General features: G+C 41.2%; 1 non-coding gene across 1 annotated transcript; it reads right to left on the bottom strand.

Annotated features, from left to right (window-relative positions):
- Positions 1-15,032: 15,032 nt before the first annotated feature.
- Positions 15,033-15,103, bottom strand: LOC120919695. The gene has a single exon (XR_005744629.1). It is a non-coding gene; the product is annotated as a small nucleolar RNA SNORD49 (small nucleolar RNA).
- Positions 15,104-15,570: the final 467 nt, after the last annotated feature.

Raw genomic sequence — 15,570 nt, 5'->3', positions numbered from 1 at the left:
CAACCACTGTAGCTTTTTAGGAAAGCAAAGATCAAAGGTTTGAAGGTAAAATGTAACTCTTTAAGCTTCATTCACATAGGCCTGTAGTTTCTGAATGGGCTGTGTATGAGGCTTGAGACACCATTTGGCTGCATGCAGGCAGCTCATGACAGGCGTTAGTGGCTGTTCAGAGAGGCAGGGGCGTGATCTAGTAGTATAAGACATTTATTGGTGTGAAAAGGTGATTGTGTAAGTTGTCAAACCGTTAAAATAACTTGTTCTTTAGGTGGGTAACCTGTAAAGTCAAGAAGACGGTTAGGGGCTGATCACCTATACACCTGTCTAACTGTGACGAGCATCTGTGTCCGTACAGACATCATGTCCCCATACACTTACATGAGCTGTCTGCATAAGCCGCATAAACACAGACCAATTACAGGAAAGGGAAAGACGCCTCTAAGTGCAGTGGTTAAAAGATTACAGGCACAAGGGGATTAAGAACACTTACACGAGAGTAATAGGCAAAAGGAGATATATAGTTCTCATGCAGATAGCTGTAATCCATGTCTGCCTGGATGAGAAAGCCGTCCTGCAGCTATTAAGAGTCCCTGGCGACGTGGATTAGCAAGGTGAAGATGCAATGAGGTGGCCTGGGTTCTGGAACGCACGCGGTCAATGTAATATCAGGTGAACATGGTGGGCAAGCATGGGCGTAGGTCTGATGAAGGAGCCGTGCGTGCTTTAAAACCCCCGGGCCGTGGCCTTTCTGCAGCCGGGCCACGGGTGTGGGCGGGCAGCCAGCATGAGACAGCCGGGTGGCTGGCATATGAGCGTGGAGGTGGAAGAGATAAGTGGGCGGGCAAGCAGAGATGACCCTATCTGCCTCAATGTCGGAGGTGCGGCGGGGAGGAGAGAGATGACATCATCTCTCTCCACCCCAGCATCGCTGCTCTTCCGCCCTGTCAGCCTCAATGTCGGAGGTTCGGTGGGGAGCAGAGAGATGACATCTCTCACCTCTCTCCTGCCTTAACTCAGTCACCCTCCTGTGCTAAATGAACCAGTGCTGCCACCAATGCAGTGGCAGGCAGCATAGCAAGTAACATTCCACATCTTGTGGCAGGCAGCGTGGCAGGTGACGTGGCAAGTGACATTCTGCATCTGCTGACAGGCAACATGGCAGGTGATGTGGCAAGTGAAATTCCGCATTTTATGGTAGGTGACGTGGCAAGTGACATTCCCCATCTGGTGACAGGCAACGTGGTACATGACGTGGCAAGTGACATTTCGCATCTGGTGATAGGCAACGTGGTACGTGACATGGCAAGTGACATTCCGTATCTGGTGACAGGCAACGTGGCAAGTGAAATTCCCCATCTTGTGGCAGGCATGTGACATAATCTCTCACCGCTTTACTGCCTTCACTCGACCACACCTCTGTGCTAAATGGACTAGTGCTGCCACTAGCAGTGGCAGGCAGCATGGCAAGTGACATTCCACATGTTGTGGCAGGTGACATGGCAAGTGACATTCTGCATCTTGTGGCTGGCAGCATTGGAGGTGACATTCCGCATCTAGTGACCGGCAACATGGCAGGTGACGTGGCAAGTGACAATCCACATCTGGTGGCAGGCAACATGGCAGGTGACGTGGCAAGTGATAATCCACATCTGGTGGCAGGCAACATGGCAGGTGACATGGCAAGTAGAATTCAGCATCTGGTGGCAGGCGACTTGGCAAATGACACACTCAAGGCTCCCACTGATTCTGCATTATGGTGAGTTGAACTATTTTTTACTTCTATGTAATAATAGAAATAATGCATGTGCCGACAAATTGCCCACGAAAAATCGATTACCCGCACGTGACAAACCCCCTCCCCCCCCTCAATCTGGCCTTGGTACAATTTTCTTCCACGCAGCCGATCCCCGATGCCAAAAAGGTTGGGGACCACTGCGTTAGATGACTGTCAAACAAAAATCTCAACTGCTTTTATCTTCCGGTTTTAGAATATGTTCTCAAAAGAACCACAGTGTTGAAAATTTGTGCATTTCCCATCCTGGTCCTTTTAAAATTTCTAAGCATTAGTGGGGTCAAATCAGTGATGGTTTCTAAACACAATGAATGAACATTCTTAAAAAAAGTAAAAAAAAAAATCTGTGTGTAAACTGTATTGCCAGTATTACAGGCCGTTTTATATATATATATATATATATATATATATATATATATACATATATATATATATATATATATATATATAAATATATATATATATATATATATATAAAATTAAATACAGTTGTTGCTTTAACTTTTAGTTGGCGTCAAATATACAAAATAAGTTACCAACGAGACAGTGCCATCTATTTTTTGGCAACAGTGACCCCTGCTGGTACAAAGCTACAACCAATTTGAAATGAAAACCTATACTGAGACAAGGATGTAGGCTTCTATCACAGAGCTTTCTCTTTCAGAAATACCTATTGCCTGGCTGTCATGCCAATCAAAAAGCATGAAATGCACAAGACTAAATAAAAGCAACCAATGTAAAATATTCAGGTGGTCAATGGTGGTAACATCAATATGGGAAAGACACATGTAGGAGAAATGAAAAAGCTGCACAACCCGAAAACGGATCATATGGAAAGGTTTCCCCAATGGGGCTTTAAAACAGCAATGTAACAGGCGTCCACAGTGTGGACTTTGTAGGCCCCTCGGGGTGGACTCCTCTCTCCTGGGGAGGTGGGGGCAGCCATGAAGCGCTCTGGATCTTTCAACGGCTTTTAATATTTCTGGTCTCAAGATTACTCATTCCCCCTGAAGAGACCGCATACAGGTCAAAACGCGTCATGGTTCACACACCATATAACATTATGTAATACAACAATATGCATAATTGTGTTTGTTTACTGCATTGTGGAACACGTATTGTATTACGGCACCAGATTTTATATTCTGTATTTAACTGTACTATATCAGATAATTTTTAACATTCAGTTTTTTATTTCGTTATCAGAACATAAAATAACAAGTAAAGACATTAAGAAAAGTATAATAGGATTCACACCATTACAGTTACATAGTATAGCGAATGCATTTTTGATAAATACATTAAGTCAGTAGGATAATCGTGAATAATCCTTCAAATTCATATCTGTAAATTCAGTTTCTAGCTAGTAAACCTCCAAGAATAAACCCATTCACCCCTAGGGGAGCAAACTGTGAACAAGTCTATTCTAACATGAATAAAAAAAAAGGGAGAACAGGATCGTCAAGTAAATCAATGTATTCTAGCGAGTCAAACCAAATCAATTAGGAAACAAAATCAGCATAAGTCTCTGCAAGGAATAAGTCATACCAACAGGCTACCTAGTGGTAGTAAAGAATGAGCGTACAAGTCTTTTAGTGCTGTAGATGCTTTAGGATGCATGATCCATATATGCCAGTGCTTATTAAAGGGGTGGTTCACCCTAAAAACTACTTTTTCTTATTCCACTGCCCCCCCACATTACAATCCGATTAAGGCTCTTATTATTTTTTTCATGCTGTACATACCTTAGTACAGCATATTCACCCGTGCATCCGGGTTGCGAGTCCCGCGGGAGTGGGCGTTCCTCACATGCTGGTGATTGACGTTTTGCCCAAAAACTAGCTCCCCCCCGTCGCGTAAGCCGCGTCACGGTTGGCGAAAGGAGCCGAACGGCGAGTCGGCGCTATACTGCGCATGCGCATCGCCGTTCGGCTCCTTTCGCCAATCGTGACGCGGCTTACGCGACGGGGGGAGAGCTCGTTTTTGGGCAAAACGTCAATCACACACATGTGAGGAACGCCCACTCCCGCGGGACTCGCAACCCGGATGCACGGGTGAATATGCTGTACTAAGGTATGTACAGCATGAAAAAAATAATAAGAGCCTTAATCGGATTGTAATGTGGGGGGGGCAGTGGAATTAGAAAAAGTAGTTTTTAGGGTGAACCACCGCTTTAAAGTGAATTACGTTATCATTTTTCAAGTGCTAACAGTAATTCGTAGTATGCCTGGGTGTTGACTTTAATAATGACATCACACAGGTTAGGGGCCTCAATGGATTTCCACATTTTCGTTAGATTATTCATCACTAATATTCTGTATTGAAATGGGAAAGTGTCAAGGTCGATACCTAAAAGGGCCATAGCAGGTGATAGTTTTAACAAGTTGCCTGTGAGAGAGGCAATAAAGGTGGATATTGAGTTCCAGAAACTGATGAGATTTTTACAATTCTGAAAAGAGGAATAAGGAACCAACTTGATCCGTACAACGCCAGCATAGTGGTGATGTAGATAGATATATTTTAGCTAATTTGTAAGGAGTTAGGTACCATGTATTAAATATTTTCTGGGAGTTGTCCCAATGCTCTAAGCAGGATGTTGCAGTTTGGTTTATTCTAATAGCATTGCACCAACATTTATCCGAAAAGGATTGTCCTAAATCGCTTTCCCATGTATACATATTAGGGTTCTTCTCATATTTAGGATACTGAGAAAAAACTTTATAGAAGAAAGCTATACTTTTAGGTTTGTTAAGGGTGAGGTGTGACCAAATTAAAGATGGAACTTCAAAACCCTGATGTGGATTAAAGCTTTGCAGACGGTTAAGCTTATTTAACTTATCATCAGTCGTTGCTTTGTATCCTGAGGGAAGGTGTACGTAAAAGTTAAAGCCCTCAGCAATCCATTTGTTCATCGAGAGTTGGCCTCTACAGTAGTCAAGGGCTCTGAGCGGTATAGGTATATTTTGTAAATGCCCTAGAGCAGGCATGTCCAAAGTCCGGCCCGTGGGCCAAATGCAGCCCCCCCTGTTGATTCGGATATATATATATATTGTTTGTGGCCCCCAGAGCCACAAAAGATATATACCGTATTTATCGGCACTGCCTTAGAGGGGACAGGACGAGCGCCATCGGATTACATGAAGAGAATCTTCTGTTTACTCAGCAGCGTCTGTATTGGAAGTCCCATCTCCTGGGATGCCATTGGACGACTGTCCTGTCTATCATAGGAGGCTGGACTTTGTATTAAAGAGGCCACAGAGTAAACAAGATATTTTTCTGTTTGTAATTTGTCAGCACTCGTCCCGCCCCCCTCCGAGGCTGCAGATGGGCATTGATCAGGCTGCACTGATGGCAGTGGTAAAGCTGCATTCATGGCACATGTAAGGCTGCATTTATGCCACATGTGAGGCTGCATTGGTTGCAATGGTGAGGCTGCATTGGTTGCAATGGTGAGGCTGCATTCATGGCAATGGTGAGGCTGCATTCATGGAAATGGTAAGCCTGTGCGTGTTATACGCCGATAAATACGGATTCATTGGGGCCACAAAAGAAATATATACAGTATATCCAAATAACAGGCCCAAGCTCATCTCTTCACCACACACAGCCACAAAGGTAAGAGAATTCTTGTTGGGCAGTGTATTAGAGCTCAGACGAACACACTTAGAGCGAATTTTAATGGTTCAAAGAATGTCAGGCAAAATAGTCGGCCCTCACACATGTTCACTTCATCAAATCTGGCCCTCTTTGAAAAAAGTTTGGACACCCCTGCCCTAAAGCATGGAAGTTTGAGACAATAAATTTCCATGCTAACAGGGTAGCTTTAATGGAAAGCAATTTAGGAACTATGACCTTACGGAATAGCATGTAAGCCACTGACAGGGCAAATAAATCATTCCCCTTGGTGATTACTCTTTCAATGGATAACCACAGCTTATCGTCATTTGGGAAAAAACAGTATTTCATTTAATCCAAAAGTGTTGCGTAGTAGTATTTATGCATATCAGGTAAGTTCCTATCCCCTTTGTTTTTAGAAGATGTTAAAATATAGAAAGCTACCCTTGGTTTTTTGTTATTGCAGACCAGGTTTCTCAATTTAGTATTTAGAATCTTGAAGGTATTGGAATAGGTATGGACCTAAAAAAGGTAGAGTATCTTGGGTAGCGTTTGCATTTTAAATACTGCAATTTTGCCTATCCAGGATAGGTGCGTATGTTTTATATTTTGAAAATCTTTAGAAATCAAGTCTAATAACTTAGGAAAATTAGCTGCATATAGCTATTTTCTGCAGGAAATGTAAGGTTGATACCCTAGATAGGTGAACAAAGATGCATCCCAATTATAATTATATTTTTCTTTGAGGATGGTAAAGGTATCGTTAGATATATTCATAGGTAGGGAAAAGCTTTTCCTATTGTTAGTTTTGTAATAAGATACTTTACTAAAGGAGCCAAGTACTGATTGTAGCACGTGCTGGGATTTGTTGGGATTAGTTAAAGATAGAATGATGTCATCGGCAAATAGTCAAATTTTATGTATTCTATCACCTATCTTTATTCCTGAAATATTTTAAGTGGACCTAATGGTTTCCGCTAAGGGTTCAATTACCAAAGAAATTATAATGGGTGAGAGTGGGCAACCCTGTCTGGTGCCGTTTGTGAGGTTAAAAGTGTTAGACAATATTCCTGAAGTGGAAACTTTTGCTGATGGTTGTGTATAAAGTAGCATAATTGCTTCATGGATAAATCCTGAATATCCAAACTTCTCAAGAGTCCTGGGGATATAGCTCCAATGCACATAGAAGGCGTTCATGTGTTCTCAACATAGTTAATCAAATTAATCATACTTCTTGTGCTGTCCGGGGCTTGACGAACCTTAACAAAGCCTACTTGTTCAGAGTCAACCAGGTAAGGGGTTATTTCTAACAAACGATTGGCCAATATTTTGGCATAAATTTTAATGTCCGAATTGAGCAACGAGATTGGTCGATAGTTTAAAGGAGATGTCAAGTCTTTGTCAGATTTCGGGAGAGTAATTATTACCGCTTCTAATAGTTCTTTTGGGCAACATTTGGCTGTAGCTATGCAATTAAACAGGATTGTTAAGTGCGGAGCTAAAATATTAATGAATGTTTTGTAATATTCATTGGCTAGACCGTCATTACTTGATTCATGCAGTGGAAGGTCTTTTATAACTTTCTGGGTTTCCATTAACAATATGGGTTGATTTATTGCATCAAGTGTATTGGAGTCAATTTTGGGTAAGTTCACTTTGTCTAAGAATACTGTAATGTCTTGTAATGTTGGTTGGATAGAATCTCCATAATAAGAGAAATCTGCTATTTCTTGTGGGTTTATTAATGCTTTCCCAGATTTATTATGATGAATTAAACTATCAATTAGTGTTCTTTGGTGGTGACATAGTACAGAGGCCATCAATGACTGCCCTATTATTTTGGGAGTTATAATTCAATTTGTCATTTGAGGTATTTGTCATGGTTAGTTAATAAAGTTGACCTAAGCTCATTCCTTTTGTTGTTGAGTTTTTGTAATAAGTTACAACTATCTGGAGATTTATGTTCTTTCAAGATTAGATATATCTTTTAAAAAGGGTATTAAAGTTTAGCCTCTTATCCCTAGATGCCATCTGGATAGGGATATCCTAAAGGCTTTGAGTACACCACAGATTTGTAGTGGGTGTAGAGCCATCATTAAAATCAAAGCATTGTCAATTTGTTCTTCATCGCAAACACATATCTAGAGAGAATAGAAATGTATTATTCTTCCAAAGAGTTGATGTTAGGCCTTGTTGTAAAAGACAGCGATTGGTCCGACCAAGTGATATTATGAATTCGTACATTTGAAATTTTTTGGAAGAGCATTTTGTCTGCAATCAAGAAATACGTTTTATGTACATTACAGAAAAATGTGTAGTCTTTCAGTAGTGTGCAAACACCTCCATGGATCATATAAATCTTCCTCAGCGAAAATATTATCAGAACTCAATCTATTTGTGCTGTCTATTTTAGTATCTAAATTAGGATCCATCAAGGGCATTAAAGTTTCCACAGATAATATGCCCTTTCTGTACCTTTCTCAACAGCTTACGGATGAATTTTTGTTGATGCTCGTTAGGAGCGTAAATGTTGGCTATTGTGTAAGTAACATTGTCTATATTAGCAACTAGAATTATATACTGACCATAGACATCTATTACCAAGCCCAAAATGTGGAATGAGACTGTCCCTTTGATTGCTGTTAGAGCAGAAAATATGAGGGAAAAGACGACGAAAAATATTAGGTGCTTTATGCTTTGCAAAATGAGACTCTTGTACTCATATGATGTCACTGAAGTTTGATAGCATCAGTCCAGAGAGCTTTTCTTTTATGAGGACTGTTACACCCGTTGGCGTTCAGAAAGTTAAGTTGCAACATTTTTTTAAGGTGATAAGTAGCAGCGACATCCTATTGTGGATAAGCTAAGATACATAATGATCATGTTCCTGAGTGGAGAGACCAACCTTGAAGTAGGAAAAAGATTCTCATAGAACGTATGAGACATTTTGAAATACTGGGGAGGAAAAGCAGGATTTTGGGGAGTAGGTCAGACCTTTCCAAAACCCCTGCAGTTCAGTATTTGACAGTTTCTGGGATTCCTCCGATTTTTGATATTGCACCTGTCCTCAAAAACCAACACTTTTAGCTTAAGTTGCCTCAAAGTTGGCTCCAAATGGGAGACTACCAATTCATTACATGCGTCAGCAATATCCTCCATTTTCCATGTCATCGATTCTTACTCCTAGACCCATTGCCACATTAGTGTTGTGCATATATGACTGCACATCTTGTTAAATCACTCCTCAGTGACAGAAGCATTTCTTTGATATCTGTATCAAGTATAGGCTGTCCAGATGTGGAGCAGGTAAGCAGTTTATCACAGGGATTATTAACAGGTGGCTGATCATAATCAGGCAGTGAACTACTGGCATTTTCACCTGAGGGGGAAATACTTTACCTCTGAGGTTTAACAATTTCCTCCCCATGTCAGGGTCACACATCTGCGGTTTTCAGTGTTACCAAGCTCACTGTCACCGAGGCGTGCTGGCTGCTGTCCAGCATTCTGAGGTAAAGCTGTGCCATTTCTCCCCCTCACAGAATCACTATAAGGATTCTTAAAGACCCAATTTCCTGTGTCCTCCAGTCTCCCCCCCCCATTGTGATACTGGAATATCTGGAGTATAGTGTATCTTTTGTGCCCTCAAAACATTTAGTTGCTGTGTGCCGCTTCAGGGAAAGTGCAGATAGCAGCCATCTTCCTTCACTGCCAGGCCACGCCCCTTTCTACATTTTCTTGACCCTGTTACTTTGCCATTTTAAAGCCCCATTGGGGAAACTTTTCCATATTATATAGTGGTAACATCCATTTCTAAGTAGAATAGGGGTTAATCTGCGCTTAGGCTCTAGCCAGGCTAATATATATGACAGTAGATACTAGACAGATGTCTAATCAAATCCAGGAAAACCGATAAATAAAATAATCAGAATAATTGTAATAAAAATATTCAATAATCAGGCTGCAGCCCCCCAAAAACAAATCCCCATAGGAGATAGTAAAAGGACTGGATGAACGTGTGGAGGGGTAGTGGCGCTGCCCTACCTGCAACTGGGCACAGCAATAATTGTGAACAGTAACCCAAATGGGTGTGAGGTGATGTGTAGTGGTCAGTACAGTAAGTAAACCAGACCTGTATACCGACAAAATATTAGGTGAAAATACAATATTAAAAAATTATAACATAAAATGCCCCACCACATATAAATATGTGTTATGGGGTGGGGATATATGCAAATATCACTGGTAGGCTATAAACTAGCCTGTGAAGATTCCAATGTGCTATAAGTAAAACAATAATGCAAATACATATACATGTGACAAAAGAAAAGCATGTAGCCAAAATAAAAATGTGGTACTTATAAAAAATATATAAAAAATGTATATATAGTAATAGTCCAATAATGTGCTTATATAGAAAAAATATAATCCAGCAATATGGATGCGGTGAAAGTACTTTTTACAGCAATAATATGAAAAAAAGCCATCCAGGGGGTGATAAAGTCCGTGCTGTGATAGGTGCACCTGTGAAGGTGAGTGCTCAGGTATGCAGTAGTGGAACTTGCACGCAGTGTTCACGGTGCTCCCCCTTGTGGGTCCCCACTTACCAGAGGCACTAACCCCTGCAGGGGTAAAGTGCAAAGTAGTCAGCCTCGGACGGCTCAGTGGTCTCCCGTAGTTCCTCAGTTGTACTTGGGACCTCCTAGATGTAGTAGTGGTGTGTTATCCGAATCCAAGGTGGGTAGTTGTTTTTTTAAAACAGGATAAAACAGGATAAAAACAGGATATGACAAGCATTATCTATCACGCCACTTTAAAGAGGTCCACCACCAAGACCCTAGTGGTCTGATCTTTTACGGTATAGACCTTGTAAAAGATAACTGGAGGGGTGGTAATAAAACTACAGCTATTTCCCAGAACGAAACCAGCTGGATCTACCGTCTGGGATCACTGGCACCCCACGGGTTAAATAAGGACATTGACCTAAATTGCTTCCTGGCTAACCCCTGAATTATATCTCCAGGATAATTATATTGACATCCTCACATACTAATGTCTCCAATGCCTTATTCATTTATTTATTATTTCCATACAGCAATCTCTTCAAGGCCAATACCTATTCCCCCCAAGAGGGTATACACTATTTATTGACATACACATTCACAATCCCTATATTACGATATGTCTTTGCCTGATGTCTCAGCCTATATACCATAGATAATTGACGACCACCTACCTTATACATAGTCAATACACTATTATTTATTTATATTTTTCTCACCTTTATGCGCAGTTGCATCTTTTATATACACTTTCCTATATACCCCCCCTTTTTTGTATTATCCAGATGTAACTTCACAACACCTCTCTAAGAAGGCTAGGAATTTTAGCCTTCACCCAAGTGAAGCCACCTCTAACTAGTATCAACTTGTAGCTATTGAACCCTTTATGGCTACCTTTTGGGATTAGCATTCCCCTATGATTTTTACGTATGCATCTCCAGATGGATAGTTCTACCATGTCCCTAATAAACATACCCAATTATCTGTGCTGGTAATATAGCACATTGTATATATAGATTTTCTCCCATGGCCTGAGCTACCCATGATCAGTTTGGCTGTACCCCTTTAAAACAGGGCTTATGTTAATTGACCTCACGCCTGTGTCTCTAATATATATAAGATTGATACCTAATATTCAACCACCTTACTTTCATTTTATTATGTTTTATATATCTGTTTTTTGATTTCTGTAAAGAACCGCTAGTTAATGGCGCAAGTAGCAGATTAGGTTGCCTGTCTCTATATGTATCGAGTTTTACTGACTGTGGTGATGGCAGACCCGCATAAACACTGTGGATAATATGGCTATGATACAATACGGCCACAGTCAGGATAATAGGGCGTAAATATGCAAATAGGACAAACCCAAGGTTACACCTCCACTACGATCGAATTCGATGGGAATTCCGCATGAAAAATACGATTGGCTACCGCTGTTAGTGGGTGGGGGGTTTGCATATTGAAACCTATTATTTAGGCCACCCTCTGCTGGATGCGTGCACCCGCTTCTGAAGACGTATTACGACGAAACACGTGTAAAGCGGATACACGCAGACACGCACGCACTTCCGGTTCTAGCTGGAGTATCAGTGGAACGCACGCCGCTCCCAGGCGATAGCCGATACTTCCTGACATACCCAGTGCAGCGACGGAGCCATGCTAACAGGCTGTTAGCTGCTCCACAGATATCTTTTTGTTTTTAACAAACTTTTATCTCTTTGAGCAACCACCCCCGCTCTAAACCTATTTTTATGTTCATATTTTTTACTATTTTTTATTATATATTTTTCTGATATACCCTGCATGCTTTTGTGAGTGCTAAATAAACCAAGCACCTATTCCAAACATACCACGCTATGTCAGTGTGTTTTTTTCTCCGGAGGGCTGCTGGTTTTTAAAAAAACAACTACCCACCTTGGATTCGGATAACACACCACTACTACATCTAGGAGGTCCCAAGTACAACTGAGGAACTACGGGAGACCACTGAGCCGTCCGAGGCTGACTACTTTGCACTTTACCCCTGCAGGGGTTAGTGCCTCTGGTAAGTGGGGACCCACAAGGGGGAGCACCGTGAACACTGCGTGCAAGTTCCACTACTGCATACCTGAGCACTCACCTTCACAGGTGCACCTATCACAGCACGGACTTTATCACCCCCTGGATGGCTTTTTTCATATTATTGCTGTAAAAAGTACTTTCACCGCATCCATATTGCTGGATTATATTTTTTCTATATAAGCACATTATTGGACTATTACTATATATACATTTTTTATATATTTTTTATAAGTACCACATTTTTATTTTGGCTACATGCTTTTCTTTTGTCACATGTATATGTATTTGCATTATTGTTTTACTTATAGCACATTGGAATCTTCACAGGCTAGTTTATAGCCTACCAGTGATATTTGCATATATCCCCACCCCATAACACATATTTATATGTGGTGGGGCATTTTATGTTATAATTTTTTAATATTGTATTTTCACCTAATATTTTGTCGGTATACAGGTCTGGTTTACTTACTGTACTGACCACTACACATCACCTCACACCCATTTGGGTTACTGTTCACAATTATTGCTGTGCCCAGTTGCAGGTAGGGCAGCGCCACTACCCCTCCACACGTTCATCCAACATCCATTTCTTCCACGGCTGCTAAAAGCTGCAGTTTTACATTTAGCTCTAATGGGTTGTGTCACCACTACAACATCTACCATATCCAGGTACCATTACATTTAGAGTAGTACATTCAGTATACCATCTATCTTCAGTCTGGGGAGAAGCTTCCAGCTGTACCGTGTGTCAAGTCTCCTGTAGAAATCTGTTAACTCCTTACGGTGGCCACACAGACTTTGAAAAAAAAAAAAAAAGATTTTCCAGTTAATACAATTGCCGATTCTACTGTGCATCTGTTTAGATGCATTTGAAGACCACCAATTGGCATCTGGTTCTCATCTTTGACCAAGTAATTTGCTTCGTCTGACTAGTTCAGCAAAAAGCCGATGGGCAGGGCCGACACCACCCTGCCCACAATTCAAAATGATGGGCTCACAGCACCCATATACTAAACACTGTTAGTGTGCAAGCAGCCGTTCACTTTACCCCGCAATGAGTGTTTCAGAGAAAACGGCGCAATGAAGTGAGACACACAAGACTAATAAAGCCAAGTGCAAAGGTACCAATAAAGTGCCTCAGCACTTAGAAGGCCATAGTTTAAACTGCTCTCATGGCAACCGCCATGTGACTGACTGTTCTGGTAGTGTCAGAATGTGTGCCCCCCCCCCCCCAAAAGTCCTTAGCGTGTTCACAAGACTGCAGATATTTGTTAAACACTCAAGGACTGGAAGGATTTTCCCTTTTAATGACAAGGCCATTTTTGCGATACAGCACTGCATCACTTTAAGGCTCCATTCACATAGTTATGTACAAAATTGCAGTAATTTGCAAAGGTCAAAGTAAAAATGCCTGTAATCTGCCCAAAAAAAAAAAACTCATTTAGGCCAATATGCATTTTACATTTGTGGCTTTAAAAAAGCTGCAATAAGCATATATTTGTTTGCACAAAAGTTATGTCACCTACAAATTAGGGATAGCTTTATGGCATTATTGCTGATCACACCATTACTAGTAAAGGTATTTTTAGCAGGACTGCAACAAACTTTGGGAGCAGTGCTATAAAAACAGATTACTATATAAATGGCACTGGCAAGGAAGGGGGTTAATGCTGGTCATTGAGGGGTTAAATGTGTTCCCTGGTTAACTGGGGGGGGGGGGGGGGGGTGTACTTACTGGAGGTGAGATCACTGTTCCTGATCACTAGGAATACTACTCCCTCATGCACACTGGCGCCGCGGGTTTCCCTTTCAAGACTGCGCATGCCCACTGTATTCATTGCATGAACCGATGTACAGCGATTCATGCAATAGAGTCAACCTGCTGCAGTAATGACGGCTGCTGGTTGGCAAGCGGTTAAAGACAAAGTACATGAACAAAGGTTTCATATTTTAGGGTGAAACATGTTCAGAATTCTCCCTATGACTCAGCCACATCAGCGTTCAGTATACTACAAGTACCATCATGGCAGACGCCTTGTATGTCTCAAACTGCAAGGGTGCTGTCAAGTGCGCTCATTGATCTTCCTGCAGTTCAGTAGCTGGTCATACAGGAGGTACACATGCTCCTGGCATTGCACACATGATCTACTACTAATCAAAGGTGCAATGCTTTGCAGGCTTAAGGAAATGTAGACAATTTAGTAAAGCAGAAAAAGTTGCAGAAACAGTTACTGGTTATTGATCACATTTTTATTTATGAATTAATCAGAACTAGGAATCACAATCAAACAAGTCTTCATAAGATGAAATGTACATGTATTCCTAGATGAGAGCTGCTCCACCTATAATAAAAAGGAAACAGGCATTAGTACACACATCCAGAAACGATTTGATCAAGTATTTCATTTGATTACTCAAATGTTAGCCATATTCTGCAGCCATTAAAGGGTGCACAGATTTTCTGCACAACTGTCATTCTTCATTACAAAGCCTCTGAAGCACATGGCTAGATCTTTCCAACAGTTGTAGGATTCAGATATGGTTGGCTCTGCAACACTTCACATCCATGCCGACTTTCAGGAGCCTTATAGAAGAGAAACCAGCAGAACACATCTGTGCACCTTGTGAGGTTTGCTCCTTGCAAGCCAATATTTATTGTTGATGCAGAATAGGCTTTTAGTACCACCGAAATACAAATGTTTTCCAAACCCACATTGTAAAAAAATCAGGCACATGCATGCAATCAGTTACAGAGCCATCAGTAGTAGAATGTGTCATCATGACTGAAATCAGACAGGGATAACAAGCATCATTGGCTCACAAAAAAAAAAAAAAAAAAAAAAAAAGTGGTTATAGATGCACAATTACCTGACATGGCTTGACTGGTCATCTCTCGCTGGACCAACATCCACTACTGCCAGGCTTTCATCCTCCTGTAACAGGACAGAGCTAGTAAGGCAAGGAATGCATACACCATTTTCCAACACAAGTAGTCAATGGGTGCCAATCAGAATATGAGATCGTCAGTTATCGCATCGGACGGCACTTCCTATATATCTCAAATCTCATCATGTGACACCAACACATCAAAGCCACCCAAAGCCCAATTAAGCCCTGTCGTGTGGCAGTTGAGCTTGTTTGCTTGCTTTCTACATCTCAGGACTGCAAAACATACATGTGCTTCTTTGCTCCACCAACGGCCCCCAAGTAAGTGTGTAATTATATATATTATATCTTTTATTTATTTAAAGGGATATATACACTGGGGAAGGAATGTTCTTCAGGCTTAAGGATTTTTATCTTCATGCATGAAGGTATAATATATATATAAAAAAAAAAAAAAAAAAAAAAAAAAGAAACACACACACACACACCTTCCTTCTGTGATTTAGGCTCCCCTATACTTACAAGCCCAATATCACCCAGCATCATGACAGATCAGCAGCTCTCCCTCACAGGGCAGAATGATAGCCACAGGGGCAAATGGCTCCCAATACTATCAAATTCGGGGAAGGCCATGCTGTGTCTACAAATGCAGGCAGC

Source organism: Rana temporaria, chromosome 12 (genome assembly GCF_905171775.1).
Source record: "Rana temporaria chromosome 12, aRanTem1.1, whole genome shotgun sequence".
NCBI lineage: Eukaryota > Metazoa > Chordata > Amphibia > Anura > Ranidae > Rana > Rana temporaria.
Note: the sequence above shows the minus strand (reverse complement) of the source record. Positions and strands in the feature narration are given on the sequence as shown.